The 15434-nt window shown below is 40.3% G+C and overlaps 1 long non-coding RNA gene across 1 annotated transcript; it reads right to left on the bottom strand.

Moving 5' to 3' along the window:
- Positions 1–1590: 1590 nt before the first annotated feature.
- Positions 1591–2082, bottom strand: LOC119262662. Its single transcript, XR_005129802.1, has 3 exons — positions 1967–2082; positions 1810–1869; positions 1591–1689 (listed from the first exon to the last, which is right to left on the bottom strand). It is a non-coding gene; the product is annotated as an uncharacterized LOC119262662 (long non-coding RNA).
- Positions 2083–15434: the final 13352 nt, after the last annotated feature.

Below are 15434 nucleotides of genomic sequence, written 5' to 3'. Positions count from 1 at the left end.
CTAAGCCAAACCCCAAAATGCATCATCACATTAAAGATAAGTCACTGGCACTTTGTTCATCATAAGGTTCAAATCCCCTCATTGTAAATGTTTCACCCCAGGTTTTCAATGTAATTTTCATTAGGCATGAATACTGCTCCTCTATATATGGTTGTATATGTATTGTAGTTTCAGCATCACATTTATGAACCAGGATGAAGCAGTGCTTTTCATTTCCAGTCCCGCTAACCCCAATCACTGCATACTGTTTTATCTCTATTCAACACACTCAACACTGATCAGAGGGACACTGGAGTGATTACTGCATGGGGTCCATAGGAGAGGGACTGAGATCCACTAGTATGTCATGGTATGTATGTGAATTGTAGTTTGTGGTCAGTACATAAATGAAGAAATGTGGGCCAGTTTGTTCACATGGATCAGTCTGTGGTATAGTCAGTTAACTTCGTCTCAGGTTTGAGGCAAGTCTCTAGTTACAAGTGCTCAACTTTCAGTCTGAGTCTAATTCACCACTGAGATTTTTTTTGCTGTAAAATAATCTGCTTAAACTGCATCTTGAGAACAATTCCATCTTTTAGGTATGACTTTATTAACACGTCCTGCTGTAAAATATGCAATATATGCTCATATCCAAAAGAACATTAAACAGAAGCAAGATTATAAGGAACCCACTTGTAAATGATGACCCCAAATGTCCATCCATCCATCCATCCATTTTCTAAGCCGCTTCTCCGTCAGGGTCGCGGGGGGATGCTGGAGCCTATCCCAGCAGTCATCGGGCGGAAGGCAGGATACACCCTGGACAGGTCGCCAGTCCATCGCAGGGCAGACAGACAGACACACACAGTCACTCACACCTAGGGGCAATTTAGCACGTCCAATTGGCCTGACTGCATGTCTTTGGACTGTGGGAGGAAACCAGAGAACCCGGAGGAAACCCACGCAGACACAGGGAGAACATGCAAACTCCACACAGAGAGGACCCTGGCCGCCCGGCCGGGGAATCGAACCCAGGCCCTCCTCGCTGTGAGGCGACAGCGCTACCCACCACGCCACCGTGCCGCCCGACCCCAAATGTATGAAACAACATTTTTTTAATACAAATAAAAGCGCATTCAGAAGCAAGAACAAGCGAAGGTCATTTGTGCTCTAGGCTGGAAGGAGTGAGGGATGAAGCAGTTCATAAGGAATCAGCATTGAATAGAGTCACTCCCTGTGTGAAAAATAAACATAAACAAGATGTCTTGATCAGACAACAGATGCATGTTCTTCACATATTGACCACATTTTTTTGCTAGTTACTGATACTCATATGAAAGAGTCTTCTAGAAAGTTATTACACCTTGTTCCTTATGATGACAATATAACAGTTGGTTCTTCTGCAGGTCTAGAGGATGCTGCTAGTGTCCTAATAGATGGTGAAATGACAGTCAGCATCACTGAAATGAGCTTGTTAATCTAAATGTGATGAGCAGTAATCCCTGCAGACACAGACAAGAAGAGATGATACTCTAAACATACCATAACTCACAGTCCACACTCTGGAAGTAGTGCCATGGTTCTGAATAAAGCCTAGCTATTCAAACTCACCCCAATCTCAGACAGATGTTCTTCAATCCATCCAACCTAGAAAATAGTTTGAGCCACCAGATGGAAGTGGTCATATGCCTCCTGGAAGGCAGTGAGATTCTGCATGATCAAAAAAAAATTTTCTTGATTAGACAACAGATGCGTGCTCTTGGCATGTTGAACGCATTTGTGTCTAATGTTATTCATATAGAATAGTCTTCTAGAAAGGTATTAGCTTACCTTGTGACTTATCATGAAGGTATAGCAGTCAGTCCCTCTGATGTTACTGTGCAGATGAGGCTGTGAAAAGAGAAAAATCGTAAGAAACTGAATTTTTCAAATATAATCCAATGTATTCAATGGCAGAAAAAAGATAAGCAATGTGAGTGTGTAATACCTCAACTTTCAGTGATGGTAATAAAAACCTTCCTGTTGTCCATGAAAGTGTGAAGTGCAGCCTTGAAGCTCAAACAGTTAAACAGACAGAGAAACAAGGAATCATGTAAGTTCCATTTACAACCAGAATAGATATTTTAATATTAAAAGTATTCAAATAAGAAATATCTGATAAAGTGAATGATGTACTTACAGGCCAGCCAGTCCAGCAGAGCCACCACACTAGTGGACTGACTGGGGTTTCCTAATTGATGGTGAAACGATGGTCAGCATCACATCAATGAGCTCAAACATAAGAAGGATTGTGAGCCACCAGAAGGAAGTGGTCATATGCCTCCTGGAAGGCAGCGAGATTCTGCAAAATTAAAATAAATAAATAAATAATGTTTCTTCATTGGGGGCGGCGCTGTCGCCTCACAGCAAGGAGGGCCTGGGTTCGATTCCCTGGCCGGGCGACCGGGGTCCTCTCTGTGTGGAGTTTGTATGTTCTCCCCGTGTCTGCGTGGGTTTCCTCCGGGTTCTCCGGTTTCCTCCCACAATCCAAAGACTTGCAGTCAGGCCAATTGGACATGCTAAATTGCCCCTGGGTGTGAGTGACTGTCTGTGTCTGTCTGTGTCTGTCCCTGTGATGGACTGGCGACCTGTCCGGGGTGTATCCTGCCTTCTGCCCGAAGACTGCTGGGATAGGCTCCGGCACCCCCCCCACCCTGACGGAGAAGCGGCTTAGGAAATGGATGGATGGATGTTTCTTCATTGGACAATAGATGCATAGTTTTCACATGTTGAACACATCTGTGTCTAATTAATGTTGCTCATATAAAATAATCTTGTAGAAAAGTTTTATATTACCTAGTCACACATGATGACAGTATATAAGGGCTGGTCCTTCTCCTGGTCTTGAAGATGATCGTGTGTTGACGAGGCTGATTGTGAAAAAGAGCTTCCTGCATGAACTTCAGTCTTGAAGGTCCATCTGACAATCATACAGAAAGAGGGAGGAAAGAAAGAAATATGGAATCAGGAACACCGAAAGTGCTGTTCAGATCCATAAAGACATTTTAACATGGAAAACAAGGTCAAATAAGAAAAATCTGATTAAGTGAATTATGTACTTACAGGCCAGTCAGTCCAGCAGAGTCACCACACTACTGCACTGACTGGAGTTTCCTAATTGATGATGAAATAACGATCATAATCTAAATGTGATGAGCTGTAATCCCTGCAGACACAGACAAGAAGAGATGATACTCTAAACATACCATAACTCACAGTCCACACTCTGGAAATAGTGACATGGTTCTAAATAAAGCCTAGCTATTCAAACTCACCCCAATCTGAGACCTTTTCTTCAATCCATCCAACCTAGAAAAGAGTTTGAGCCACCAGATGGAAGTGGTCATATGCCTCCTGGAAGGCAGTGAGATTCTGCTGATTAAAATTGCGAGAACTTCAGTCTGGAAGGTCCATCACAAAATCATACAGACAGAAAGAGGGAAGAAAGAAAGAAATATGGAATCAGGAACACCGAAAGTGCCATTCAGACCCATAAAGACATTTTAACATGGAAAGCGTTCTGATAAGAAATTAGCTGATTAAGTGAATCATGTACTTACAAGTCAGTTAGTCCAGCAGAATCACCACACTACTGGACTGACTGGAGTTTCATGAATACAGGCCCAGGAGTGACAAACAATGAGCTAATCACACAATAAGAGAAATTAAGGAAAAAGGGAAATAAACAAGTGAAGTTTGGGTACGTCAGATGGCCTCCAGCATCTCCAAGAGCAGCTGACTGAAAATACTCTCAAATAGCATCAGCCAGACGCCCAAGATCTGCATACAAAAAATTCCGTTTTTCACAAATTTAAGATTCCAGATCATTCATTTTTCAGTATCTGTGTTTCAAATGGCACTTTTTGTGATGATTAGCCTGTAATATTTCTTTATAGAGAACAAAATTTAGTGTGTATAATGAACTACATTCTTTCTGTAGTTTACAATAAAAGTTTACTTGTTAAAATGCAGACTTTATATAGGCATCGCAAACCTATGTTAAAGCACTATGTATTTTCTCCCATCTACACTTTGTCCATTTTTGTCTGGTAAGTTTATCATTAGGTGCACTTTGTAGTTGTACATTTGAAGACTGTAATCCATCTGTTTCACTGTATGAATTGTTGATCCACTTTCACTCTGTTCAATGGTCAGGACCACCAAAGAGAAGGCAGTCACTGAGAGGCGGATCGTTCTCAGCACAGCACTGGTCAAAAGATACTGCTCACAGGACACTGTCGCCTTGGCGGGGCCGTATCTAGTGTTAGATAGATAGATCACTGCATTAATTCCAGAGGGAAAGTTATTTATTACAGCAGCACAAAATACTTTAAAGATGCATATACAGATGATGTAATGACATCAAATATACCAAACAACCATAAAATGAATTAGACATGCGGTAGAGAGAAGGTACTCGCGCACATTTAAGTCAAGTCAAGGCTTTATTGGCATTTCAGCTACATACAAATACACAGTGAAACAAAACAACATTGCTTTAGGACAACAAGTGCAAAACAACACAATATACACAGTGCAGACAATACAGCACAATAAATACAAAATATAAGGAGATGAGACATACTATGAAATATTAGCAGATAGCTTAGTATGAGCATCACAGTCACCGTGGCAACGTGGCAACTAGAACACTAATGAAATACAATATTTGGTTGATACAATAATTCTAGAAGGAGTGAGGAGTAAGTTATTGTTGTGTGTGTGTGTGTGTGTGTGTGTGTGTGTGTAGGTGTGTGTGTGTGTGTGTGTGTCTGTATCCTTCAATTCAGACCGTGGGAGCTGAGGAATCTGATGGCTTGTGGAAAGAAACAGTCTGGCTGTGAGGGCCTGAATGCTGTGGTACGTTCTTCCAGAGAAGAGAACCGTTCCTGTGAGGGGGTGTGGGGTCAGTCACAATGCCAGAGGCTTTTTAGATGCAGAGTGTGCTGTAAATGTCTGTAATGGAGGGCAGGGAGACCCAGATGATCTTTTCAGCTGTCCTCACTATTCGCTGGAGGGTTCTGCAGTCCGAGGCAGTGCGATCCCAAACCAGGCAGTCATGCAGCTGCTCAGGATGCTCTCTACAGATCCTCTGTAGAAAGCAGTAAGGATGGTGGGCGGGGCATGAGTTTTCCTTAACTTCCGCAAGAAACAGAGAGGCCACTGCGCTTTCTTGGTTATGAAGCTGGTAGTCAGGGTCCAGGTGAGGTTCTCAGTTAGCTGAAAACCAAGGAACTTGGCGCTCACAATGATCTCCACAGGGGAGATGTTGATGGTGAGCGGAGAGTGGTCACTCTGTGCTCTGCTGAAGTCAGCAACCATCTTCTTCGTTATGTCCACATTCAAGACATGTGTACACGAAATTGGCAAAAATCCACGATGTGACTGCTGGCTGTATCACCCCTATCAACTGCTCACACCATACGTAGCATCTTAAGCCCTAACAGGCGCCTTTTAATAGGCCGCAAATCGACTGTGTTTCTCGCTGGTTGCGGGCCAAGAACAATCCCCCACATTCAGACATTCCTCTGATGACAGGATGTACTGAATATTCAATGACTTCCCATAATATTCAATGATCGAGACAAAATACATGTCTTTCTTCTGGCGTAATATCCAGGATAGAAATATGCTGATCAGACCAACTACTAAAGCCGCTTCGATACAAGCCAACGAGGTAAATTAGGCTGGGACTGACAAAGATCCTTTTTTCTTGGTGCTCTTTACATTTATTGAACTATCTCTGAAACTCTAACGTCGCTCTACCGATGTTTACAACTGATTTTCCTTTACAGTACAGGCGTATCTTACATGGGCAAATGTGATATCATAGAGAAACAAGAGCTTGAAGAAAATTTCGCACATCACTTTGAGTCTATTTTTACTTTCTACTCAAAGCGAAACGTTGAGCTTGGTTCAGATGCATTCAAACAGGCAGCAGCACAAACGGAAGGATGTAGATACGGCAGGACGGCTTTCGTGTAAGGCAGGGGTGTCAAAATCATTGCCACATCAGCATAATGGTTGCCCTCAAAGGGCCAGATGTAACTGTAAGACAGTATAAATGTAAGTGCTCCTTAATGTTAAATAACTCTGAATTTATTACTTATTCAACTTATGAATATTTGCATAGGTGTAAAAATGTGTTTGCTTGTTGCTCTGTTAACATAACATAAATCCTGTTAATTTGCCAGATTAAGAAACTCACATTACTCCATCAATCAGCGATCAAACTGTCCAAGTGAATAAAGAAAAATATCATCAAACACAAGTTACGACACTAATTAACTCAAAACTTTGTCACAGTTGAAAGGGGCAGAATAACAATAAAACCACCAGCTGTGAGCTGCTAAGAACATGTGTAACAGATGTGGCATTTTACAAAAAACGAATGGCTGCAGACATCCTTGCAGAGGTCATACATACACTTAACAACAGATGGTTTGATTACAGTAAACAATTGTCTGCAAAAAACCCAAACCGGCGTAAACACTAAATACACTGCTACACATATAAATTAGTATATGTAATAAACAGGGTTTATTTATTTACCTGCTCACAGACCTTCAGCATACACTGCTTCAAAAATGCACCCTCTGAAAAAGACTTAGACGCACAAGCGGTTTATTCAGCTACAATAAAGCTAAGCTTTCACAGCTGCGTCGTTCTGGGCCGTAGCTCTCGTGAACACATTCTGCTGCGATCGCAGTTTGACTTTTAATTCTTGTACAATTTGTTGCTTTTCTTGAAGGCTAACTTTGGCATACATGGCTCCGTGTTCGGTATCAAAGTGCCAATGTAAATTGTACTCCTTGACAACCGCCACCGCCTCATAACACAAAAGACATACCGGTTTATCTCCTTGAAGCACAAACAAGTATTCGTCTTCCCATCTCCTGAAACTTCCATCGGCTTCAATTTTTCTTTTCCTGGACATTTTGGGATCAATATTTGTAGCTATATCTTAATTCTACTTGTTGAAAAAAAATCACTGTAATCTAGTGGCTTAATGCCGTCGCTTCACGGGTAACATAATCGGCATGAATTGTGGGAAATGTAGTTTATGGTCAATGCACGCTTTAGAATTAGTGGCGGAATAATTAATAATTAAGTCCGAAAGTCTGGCTCAGTGTCAGCGCGGTCAGGAGAGCAGAGGCGCCTTTGTTGCTGACTTAGTTAGGAGCTCGATTTCTTGGTCCACCTCTCTGCTGCACATCTCTCCACACCTCTGTACATCTGACGTCAGTTACCACTGTTTATGACGACATGCCGTTTCTGACGCGCGTTTAGGCCCATCACGTGACAGACTGTGGGGCAGAAACGACTTTGTTGACGTTTCAATACTGAACTCTCGTTAGTTTTCCACACCATTTAGCGCGTCTTTAATCCCAGTCATGTACAGATAAAGCACTGGCCTTTTAAATGTGTACGAACTCTCTGCTTCTCCTTCGACGGTTACAGAAAGAAAGACGAAGGAAAGGAGTCAGGAACAGAGAAAGTGCCATTTAAATGTAACGAATTAGCTACGTTGCGTAGGTTAAGGAGGAACGGATTGCTGGATGGACTGATAATCAAATGGAAACGCTGGAAGAGCCCAACGGAACAGCTCCTGCAACCAACCGTCGACCGATTTCAGCTAGCAGTTAGCCTGGCTAGCAGAGGTGTAGATTTCAGGTCCAGAAAGTAAAAATCCATCCCAGGATTTTGTTCCAACTGCCTGGACAGCTCTGCTGGTGGCTTGATCTAACCGGAGAAGCCAGGCTGTTGCAACAAAATCCTGGGAAGGAATTTTTACCTTCTGGACCTGAACTGTACACCTCGGTTAGATATCGGTTAAAAGGCTAGCGCAATAAGCTAATAAAGCTCTCTCCGTGAATAGTTCTGCTAACTTGAGCTGAAAACAGATACTAGAATTAAGCGAGCATGTTCACGACTCTCTGTGTCCGGCCTGCTATCTGTTTGTCCACCGTCAGGCTACGACCGGCGGAGGCCGAGAAGCTCCGCTGGATGTGGGAGAGATCCGTGAAGCTTAGGTTCCGTGACGTCACACCGAGCCTGGAACCGTTACAAACAACCGAACTCGTTTCCAGCTGATCTGCCAGTGAAGAAAACATTACACAGTGAACAGATATCTCCATAAATACACCAGAAATAGTCTTTATTCCTCACCAGTGTCCATATGTGAACAGGTAACTTTTTTATTTTTGCATTTATTTATTAATTATATATGAATTCGTTTAAAAGTACTATTTATTTATTTATTTTTGTGATTAAATGTTTTTTTTTTTTACGACAGTACTCCAGTATAATACAAAATACAAGAGGCAACAAGATACGTAGCACAACATGAAGCAATTACAATTCATCTTTTGTTATTTTCTTTATATTAATGAACTCCTTACTACTTCGTCCCTTTTGTCTAATTATATGAAAATAAGGGTGTGTTTTTTCACATACAGGCATAGTGATCAAAGCCAGAGAGGCGCTGATGTGATGTGATGTAAACAAAGTTAAATTGATATTGATTGTATTGTTTGATTTATTTTTCATGCTTTATGATATGTTGGCAAAGTTGGTTTTGCTATTATAGATCTGAGCATCTTTATAGTTCCAGATATGCTCACAATGATCGATCATTAACGTATTAAGAGCTTCTTCACTAGAGTAAATCACATGCACGCGCATTTTCAGACAAGGCAGCCAAGAGTCTGTAATCTCTGTGTGTCTGTATTCAGAGCTACTGATGATAGAATTAAGCATCAACAGTCCATCAACAGAGTCTGATATCCATCAACTAACGACTATAAGAGGACCCCCAGCACATCATTAGAAAAAGTAGAGAGATTAATGAGTTAGGAAATGCACAAATAAATATGATCAATAAATGAATAAATACAGATATTATAGATAGATAGATAGATAGATAGATAGATAGATAGATAGATAGATAGATAGATAGATAATTTCAAATATTTGCAACCATCAAAAAACTTCATCACAAATTCCACCAACAACAATGAAAAAAACAATAATAATAATAACAATAACAACAACAATAATAATAGTAACTTAATAGATTAACAAATAAATGACAAATTAATATATTAGTTCTAAGTTATAATATAATATAAAATACACAAAAATATAATATAATATAAATATAATAGTATAATGCAAATGTTGATGCTTTTTAAATAATAATTTAATAATCTTCTTCTTCTTTCAGCTGCTCCCTTTAGTGGTCGCCACAGCGGATCATCTGCCTCCATCTTGCCCTATCCACTGCCTCCTCTACTTTCACACCAACCATCTCCATGTCCACCTTCACTACATCCATAAACCTTCTCTGAGGTCTACCTCTTCTCCTTCTACCCGGCAGCTCCGTCTCCAACATTCTTTGCCCAATATATCCACTATTCCTCCTCAACACATGTCCAAACCATCTCTACCTGGCCTCTCTGGCTTTATCTCCAAACTGCTCCACCTTCACCGTCCCTCTGATCTGCTCATTTCTAATCTTGTCCAGCCTTGTCACTCCCAACGAAAATCTCAGCATCTTCATCTCCGCCACCTCCAGCTCAGCCTCCTGTCTTTTAGACAGAGCCACAGTCTCCAAACCAGACATCATAGCAGGACGCACTACTGTCTTGTAAACCTTCCCTTTCACTCTTGCTGCTAAATTAATTTAATTATGAATAATAATTTAAAAATAATATAATATAATAATAAGCCTCAGTTCTCCAACTGCCTGTGACATCAAATACTGATTGTTTTAAACATTAACTAACATTATATTTAACATCTCAGTAGAGACGTGTAGGTTCACAGGTTTGGGATGGTAAATAAAATGGCTGTAGATATTGTGACACCTGGTTTCTGTCACCACCACAGTAAAAAGAAAAGCTGGAAAATCTCTCTGGTACATGAGGTGGAACGAAATGGTGCACTCAAGGTCCCAGTTAGCTCCCAAAAGTAACAATAAACAATAAATAGTACGGTGCAAAACAGCAGCAGGAGTACGAGGTAGAAAGTGTACAGCTTAATACTGGTAATGTATAAAGTGACATGTATAAACTGACATGTGTAGGGGTGATGTATACAGTGACGTGTGTAGGGGTGATGTATACAGTGACATGTGTAGGGGTGATGTATACAGTGACGTGTGTAGGGGTGATGTATACAGTGACGTGTGTAGGGGTGATGTATACAGTGACGTGTGTAGGGGTGATGTATACAGTGACGTGTGTAGGGGTGATGTATACAGTGACATGTGTAGGGGTGATGTATAAACTGACATGTGTAGGGGTGATGTATAAACTGACATGTGTAGGGGTGATGTATAAATTGACATGTGTAGGGGTGATGTATACAGTGACGTGTAGGGGTGATGTATAAACTGACATGTGTAGGGATGATGTATAAACTGACATGTGTAGGGGTGATGTATACAGTGACGTGTAGGGGTGATGTATAAACTGACATGTGTAGGGGTGATGTATACAGTGACGTGTAGGGGTGATGTATAAACTGACATGTGTAGGGGTGATGTATAAACTGACATGTGTAGGGGTGATGTATACAGTGACATGTGTAGGGGTGATGTATAAACTGACATGTGTAGGGGTGATGTATACAGTGACATGTGTAGGGGTGATGTATAAACTGACATGTGTAGGGGTGATGTATAAACTGACATATGTAGGGGTGATGTATACAGTGACATGTGTAGGGGTGATGTATACAGTGACGTGTGTAGGGGTGATGTATACAGTGACGTGTGTAGGGGTGATGAATAAACTGACATGTGTAGGGGTGATGTATACAGTGACATGTGTAGGGGTGATGTATAAACTGACATGTGTAGGGGTGATGTATACAGTGACGTGTGTAGGGGTGATGTATAAACTGACATGTGTAGGGGTGATGTATAAACTGACATGTGTAGGGGTGATGTACAAAAACTGACATGTGTAGGGGTGATGTATAAACTGACATGTGTAGGGGTGATGTATACAGTGACGTGTAGGGGTGATGTATAAACTGACATGTGTAGGGATGATGTATAAACTGACATGTGTAGGGGTGATGTATACAGTGACGTGTAGGGGTGATGTATAAACTGACATGTGTAGGGGTGATGTATACAGTGACGTGTAGGGGTGATGTATAAACTGACGTGTGTAGGGGTGATGTATAAACTGACATATGTAGGGGTGATGTATACAGTGACATGTGTAGGGGTGATGTATAAACTGACATGTGTAGGGGTGATGTATAAACTGACATATGTAGGGGTGATGTATACAGTGACATGTGTAGGGGTGATGTATACAGTGACGTGTGTAGGGGTGATGTATACAGTGACGTGTGTAGGGGTGATGTATAAACTGACGTGTGTAGGGGTGATGTATACAGTGACATGTGTAGGGGTGATGTATAAACTGACATGTGTAGGGGTGATGTATAAACTGACATGTGTAGGGGTGATGTATACAGTGACATGTGTAGGGGTGATGTATAAACTGACATGTGTAGGGGTGATGTATAAACTGACATGTGTAGGGGTGATGTATAAACTGACATGTGTAGGGGTGATGTATAAACTGATGTGTGTAGGGGTGATGTATACAGTGACATGTGTAGGGGTGATGTATAAACTGACTCTGACTGCATGTGCTGAAAACACTCAGAACAATATTTCATAAAAGCCTTTAATAATGCCAAAATTTGTAAAGTCACACAAGTGATGAAAGGACAGCACTGACAATCTTTAAATAAATGCACAAAAAGGTAAAAAACGATTAAGCTGTCATTAATGTGTATTTACACAGCCAATAAGTTATAGATGTATGCATATGTTATGTGATGGAGCTTCAAGACTGAACTTCACACAGGAAGCTCTTCGATACCATCAGCCTCATCAGCACACGATCATCTTCAAGACCAGGAGACTCTTATACTCTCATCATAAGTGACAAGGTAAAATAAAACCTTTCTAAAAGACTATTTTATACAAACAATATTAATTAGACACAAATGTGTTCAACATGTGAAAACCATACATCTGTATTCTAAACATAAATAATGAAGTTTTGTTGTCTTCATTTTTCACACAGAAAGTAACAAGCAACACAGAATGCACATTTGGGGGAAGTTGTGGGCTGGAGGTTAGGGAACTGGCCCTGTGACCGGAAGGTTGCTGGTTCGATCCCCAGCACCAGCAGTCCATGACTGAAGTGTCCTTGAGCAAGACACCTAACCCCCAACTGCTCCCTGAGTGTTGTGGATAGGGCTGCCCACTGCTGTGTGTGTGTGTGGTGTTTCACTTCATGGATTGGTTAAATGTGGAGGTGGGATTAAAAAAGTATCACTTAACTTATATACAGATACTGAAATTTCATATTTTATCCCATTTAATGTAACTCATTATATATTAACTTATCTAATCTTTAACTATCGTTCAGTATATTTTTCTATATTACCTTATATCATTTAATCCTATCTTGTCTTAAATGATCTTATGCTGTTACCTTACCTTAAACGTTAAGCTTACCCTATTATAAACTCTTATTTTACCGTAGCTTATACCATCTTATCTGAACATTCCTTTTACTCTACATAGTACTGTACATAGTGCCATGGTTCTGATTGAAGCCCAGCTATTTAAACTCACTCCAATCTGAGCCAGCTCTGCTTCAATCCATCCAACATAGGAAGGATTCTGAATTGGCCATATGCCTCCTGGAAAGGCAGTGAGATTCTGCAGGATCAAAAAAAAAAAAAAGTTTCTTGATTAGAGAACAGATGCATTGTTTTCACACATTGGATACATTTGTGTCTATTTACTGTTGTTCATATAAAATAGTCTTTTAGAAAAGTTTTTATATTACCTCTCCATTTATGATGACAGTATAAGGGCTGGTCCTTCTCCTTGTCTTCTCGTCTTGAAGATGACCATGTGCTGATGAGGCTGATGGTAATAAAAGGGCTTCCTGTGCGAAGTTCAGTCTCGAAGATCCATCACAAAATCATACATACAGAAAGAGTGAGGAAAGAAAGAAATATGGAATCAGGAAGACTGAAAGTGCCTTTCAGACCCATAAACACATTTAATGTGGAAAGTGGTCAGATAAGAAATAATAAAAGTCAAAACCATTAAAATATGTTACAAACACATGCAGCATATCAACTCACTTACAGTGTACATAACCACTGGTCCATAGAGCAGAGGTCTGCACGTATCAGTGAATAAAGAGAGAACACCTTAAATCTTAGAGGTTTAGTTATCACATCTACAGACATGAACATATAAACAAAGTGCTACTTCATTTAAAGAAGGCTTAATAGAAAAGTGACCTCAGCCTCAATGGTCTGCACTGGGAAAAATACAGAGAAAGACAATAAGGGCCTTTCACTAATGACCTAAATGCCTTCATAATTAATGTTAGTCAATTTAATGTGATTAAATTAGATTTGGGGGGTTACTGGAGCCTATCCTAGCAGAGGAAGGCAGGATACACCCTGGTCCATCACAGGGCAGACAGACAGACATACATACAAACACAATCACACCTAGGCAATGTAGCATGTCCAATTGGCCTGTAGGAGAAAACCCATTCTGACATGGGGAGAACATGCAAACTTCACACAGAGATGACCCCAGTCGCCCGGCCGGGGAATCGAACCCAGGCCCTCCTCGCTGTGAGGAGACAGCACTACCCACTTAAATATATATATATTATATAATATATATATATATATATATATATATATATTATAATATATAAACGGGAACATCACAGAAAATGGAGACAGAAAGTAACGGAAACTGACAGAACAGCGCAATGTAGCTGTCAGATACTGCCATTTGAATATAAAGAATGAAGTAAGGAAGAATGAAAAGATAAATGGATTGATAAATAAATAAAAACAGTCAGAGAAAACACGACTGGACACTTCCTGCAAATAACTGGCCCTCACCTTTAGCTAGCGGTTTGCTGTTAGAACAATACTGTTTACATCTATTACCTGCACAGAACAATACTGTTTACTGTTTACTGTTTACATCTATTACCTGCACAGAACAATACTGTTTACTGTTTACTGTTTACATCTATTACTTGATGCACTTTATGAACAGCTGCTTTACATATTTGCACATACGCACGTGTAACTTTAATTTTATTTCAACTTTGCACATAGTGTACATTTTTACTTTTACTTTCTTCTACTGTTTTTAGAGTTATTCTTATATTTTCTTTTTTTTTTCTCTTAAGTTTATATTTGGTGAATGGAGATACAGCAAAGTAAGAATTTCATTGTACAGTGTAACTGCCTGTTCTGCTCTCGAACTCTTGAATCTAGTGTCAGCTAGCCCAGCATGTTCAGTTAGACATCATCATTTAAAAAGCTTCCACGATAAGCTAATAAAGCTCTCGCCACAAATAATTCAGCTAACATTAGTTAACATAGAAACCAGAACACTGAGTGAGTTTGTTAGTGACTCTCAGGCTCGGGAGCTTTCCGTCGCTGTTCGTCGCCGCTCTCGATCTCCAAGCCTGTAGTGAAGATAATAAAGTCCTGCGATGGTGGCGGCTGCTCCGGCTATGAGCAGCAGAGGCCGCAACCCCAGCCAAGAAGAGTCGCTGAAGGTGAGGTGACAGAGTTCATAGCTGAGGGAAAAGTCCGTGATCGGGGCACAAGAGAAACAGCTGATCCCTTCAGAAGTCGGTAAACGACTGAAGCTCAACATTCTTTTCACAGATGTAAAAAGGCTTAATTTGTAAAGTATTTCAACCACATTCTTTGTTTTTAATTATCTTGTTTAATGATATATATATATATATATATATATATATATATATATATATATATATATATCTTTTTTAATGTTTTATATTTTTGGTAGGTTGACTTTATTATTCTTTTTACTTTTCTTAGTTAATTAACTCTTTACCATAGTCGGTTTATGACATGTTCACTCTGGTTTCCAATGAGTTCAATTCCAATGAGGCAATTTGGAGTTCAGTATGTTTCTACTGAATGTGAAAATGTTTCATCTTTGCACTTTGGGGTTGAAATGTCTGTCCTTAAGACTTCATGCCCCCTAAATAAGTAATAAATGAACAAATTCCTAGATCTTAAAATCAGGTGTGCTTCTGCTTGACCTGACTGATAACCTGCAGCCACCCCGGACTTTGTGGATAAGATTGGTGGTCTCTGGTTTAGAATGAGTTGAACATTCAAACTGAATACGCACAATTGTGTTTCAAGAAGGGGTCAACAGTCCACTGTGGCTGCAAACCCACTTCACCACAGAAATGGCCAGATAATTAGTTCAGTAGTAGCATCAGGGGTGTTGTGAGCAGGGGAAACTCAGGGCAGAGGTAATCTAGGATCAAGACTGAGAACCACTG

Source organism: Pygocentrus nattereri, chromosome 28 (assembly GCF_015220715.1).
Source record: "Pygocentrus nattereri isolate fPygNat1 chromosome 28, fPygNat1.pri, whole genome shotgun sequence".
Classification (NCBI taxonomy): Eukaryota; Metazoa; Chordata; class Actinopteri; order Characiformes; family Serrasalmidae; genus Pygocentrus; species Pygocentrus nattereri.
Note: the sequence above shows the minus strand (reverse complement) of the source record. Positions and strands in the feature narration are given on the sequence as shown.